Source organism: Mytilus californianus, unplaced genomic scaffold, assembly GCF_021869535.1.
Source record: "Mytilus californianus isolate M0D057914Y unplaced genomic scaffold, xbMytCali1.0.p SCAF_3, whole genome shotgun sequence".
NCBI classification, from domain to species: domain Eukaryota; kingdom Metazoa; phylum Mollusca; class Bivalvia; order Mytilida; family Mytilidae; genus Mytilus; species Mytilus californianus.
In genome coordinates, this window is record NW_026262679.1 from 24,421,384 (window position 1) to 24,424,287 (window position 2,904).

Sequence of the window (2,904 nt, forward strand, 5' to 3'; positions counted from 1 at the left end):
CTGCTTTCTTTTTTCTCAACCCAGTCAGGTGATTTATTTTACCCAATGATAGCATAGACCCTATAATTATGTTGAGTTATTTTGATAATATTAAGTAATTTGAAAAAATTAACAGCCTTTTTCATTCAAGAAGTGTAGAAAAAAAAGAAAAATGAAAAAATTTCTTTCTTTATGATAATTGACAGCAGCAGGTTTCAAACATGATATTTGATTGTAAGGTGTTTATTAAATTAATTCTTTTTGAGATTGCATCAGCATAAATCAGCATATTCACAAGAAATAGAAAAACTGTACCAACTTTCCAACAACTGTTGTGATATGGGTAAAACACTCTTACTAAAATAAAGACAGTATGGGCACTTCAGTTGAACTTGAAGGATCAGTTAGTCAATGATTCTCCTCCAAGATTGTTTTGTCCCCTTACCAACAAAGGTTCATCAGTGTGTGGGCCTGGAGTTAGTGCTCTTATAGGCACAGTAGTACTGGATATTATCATTCAATCATCACCAAACTATGAACAAACTGTTTGGTCAAATGGAACAAAACTCAGCAGTAATCATCCTTGGGGTATCAAGTTTAAAATCTGAGTCTGATTACCACGCCTGCCAACCAACATAACAGCTATTGCTAAAGAAAGAACATTTAGAATGACGTAAAATTTGTCCATTATCTTCTAAATTGTTATAGATATAGAAAATATGAAAGGGCAGAAAAGTTTGGATTTACAAGACATCAACAGTCCATTTTGACTCAAACTGTTGGATAACTGCTTATAGGAGTTATTGTCCTTAAATGTCAATATTTCACCAATTTTGGACAAGTTTCCATACCAGTAAAGGATGGTTGGGATTGTTTTTGGGGGCTATTGTTTGCGGTTTTTATACGACTGGTCGTATATTGGTATGACGTTGGCGTCGTTGTCATCGTCGTCCGAAGACACATTGGTTTTCACACTCTAACTTTAGTTTAAGTGAATGGATCTCTATGAAATTTTACCATAAGCTTCAATACCACAAAAGGAAGGTTGGGATTGATTTTGGGGGTTATGGTACCAACAGTTAAGGAATTAGGGGCCAAAAATAAGCATTTTTGTAACTTCCAGACATAACTTGTTTGTTAGTGTATGGATCTCTCTGACATTGTACCAGAAGGTTCCATATCACAAAGGGATTGCTGAGATTGATTTTGGGGGTAATTGCCTCATAATTTTAGGAAGTAGGGGCCAAAAAAGGCAAAAAACAAGCATTTTTCTAGTTTCATGACAATAACTTGTGTGTAAGTGTATGGATCTTTCTGAAACTGTTCTACAAGGTTCCATATCACAAAGGGAAAGCTGGAATTGAGTTTGGGGGTAATTGCCCAAAACGTTTAGCAAAAAGGGGCCAAAAATAAGCATTTTTCTAGTTTCCATACAATAACTTGTGTTCAAGTGTATTGATCTCTCTGAAATTGTACTACAAGGTACCATACCACAAAGAGAAGGCTGGGATTGATTTTGGGGGTAATTGCCTCAAAATTTTAGGAATTAGGGGCCATAAAAGGGCAAAAAAACAAGCATTTTTCTAGTTTCAGGACAATAACTTGTGTGTAAGCGTATGGATCTTTATGAAATTGTACTACAAGGTTCCATATCACAAAGGGAAAGCTGGGTTTGAGTTTGGGGGTAATTGCCTTCAACGTTTAGGAATTTGGGGCCAAAAAGGGGCCAAAAAACAAGCATTTTTCTAGTTTCCAGACAATAACTTGTGTTCAGTTGTATGGATCCCTCTGAAATTGTACTGCAAGGTACCATACCACAAAGGGAAGGCTGGGATTGAGTTTGGGGGTGATGAATCATAAGGGGGTTCAAAAAATTTTTGGGGGGGGGATTTTTTTTTCCTTTTTTATCTTTAAAATTTTCCATTTTAAATTGGTTATTTCTGATTTATATATAAAAGCAAATAATAATTATATGGTTTGAATAGGTACATTAAAAAAATTTGTGTTCTTAGACCACATTCATTCTGTGTCAGAAACCTATGCTGTGTCAAATATTTAATCACAATCCAAATTCAGTGAAGTATCAAGCTTGAATGTTGTGTCCATACTTGCCCAAACTGTTCAGGACTCGATCCTCTGCGGTTGTATCAAGCTGCGCCCAGCGGAACATTTTATGTAATTAGGGGCCAAAAAAAGGTCGTTTTTTGTCGAGTCTGCGACTTTTGTCGCAGGAAGCTCGACATAGGGATAGTGATCCGGCGGCGGCGTTAGCTAACTTCCTAAAAGCTTTATGTTTTAGAAGTTGGAAGACCTGGATGCTTCATACTTTGTATATGGATGCCTCATGTTACGAAGTTTCCGTCAGTCACATGTCCAATGTCCTTGACCTCATTTTCATGGTTCAGTGACTACTTGAAAAAAAAGTAAACTTTTTTTGTAATGTTAAATTCTCTCTTATTATAAGTAGTAGGATAACTATATTTGGTATGTGCGTACCTTGCAAGGTCCTCATGCCCGTCAGACAGTTTTCACTTTACCTCAACCTCATTTCATGGATCAGTGAACAAGGTTAAGTTTTGGTGGTCAAGTCCATATCTCAGATACTATAAGCAATAGGTCAAGTATATTCGGTGTATGGAAGGACTGTAAGGTGTACATGTCCAACTGGCAGGTGTCATCTGACCTTGACCTCATTTTCATGGTTCAGTGGTTATAGTTAAGTTTTTGTGTTTTGGTCTGTTTTTCTTATACTGTATGCAATAGGTCTACTATATTTGGTGTATGGAATGATTGTTAGGTGTACATGTTTAGCTGGCAGGTGTCATTTGACCTTGACCTCATTTTCATGGTTCAGTGGTCAAAGTTAAGATTTTGAGTTTTGGTCTTTTTTTCTAATACTATATGCAATAGGTCAACTATATTTGG